Genomic DNA, 384 nt, shown 5'->3' with positions numbered 1-384 from the left:
CCTGCCTCTCACTCTAATCGTCTTTCTACCCCCACCATTGCCATCAGCGGTCCATTCTAGATGTCGATGCTCAGATCCGATACAAAGGCAAAGAGACAACACGAAAAGATGTGTAATTTATTATTAGAAGAACATAGAGTACATAAAGTAAGTATAGATGGGCACACAGCGCTATAGAGGACGCAGTTGTAACATAGATAACAGAAATAACTAAAAATAACTAGAAGAGTTTGATCTATAATTAATGCTTTGATTTTACTTACAACACTATTTTGGACGATTTCCTGGAACAGATGGCACGAATCACCTCTGCCTACGGAGTCATCGCTAAAAAGTCTTCACCACCAGTGACAAAAAAGGATTGCACCAAACCGCCACCCCCTT

The sequence above is a fragment of the Trachymyrmex cornetzi genome, unplaced genomic scaffold, assembly GCF_001594075.2.
Source record: "Trachymyrmex cornetzi isolate Tcor2-1 unplaced genomic scaffold, Tcor1.1 scaffold277, whole genome shotgun sequence".
In the NCBI taxonomy this organism is placed as follows: Eukaryota; Metazoa; Arthropoda; class Insecta; order Hymenoptera; family Formicidae; genus Trachymyrmex; species Trachymyrmex cornetzi.
The sequence above is the reverse complement of the archived record's forward strand: the minus strand, read 5'-3'. Positions refer to the sequence as shown.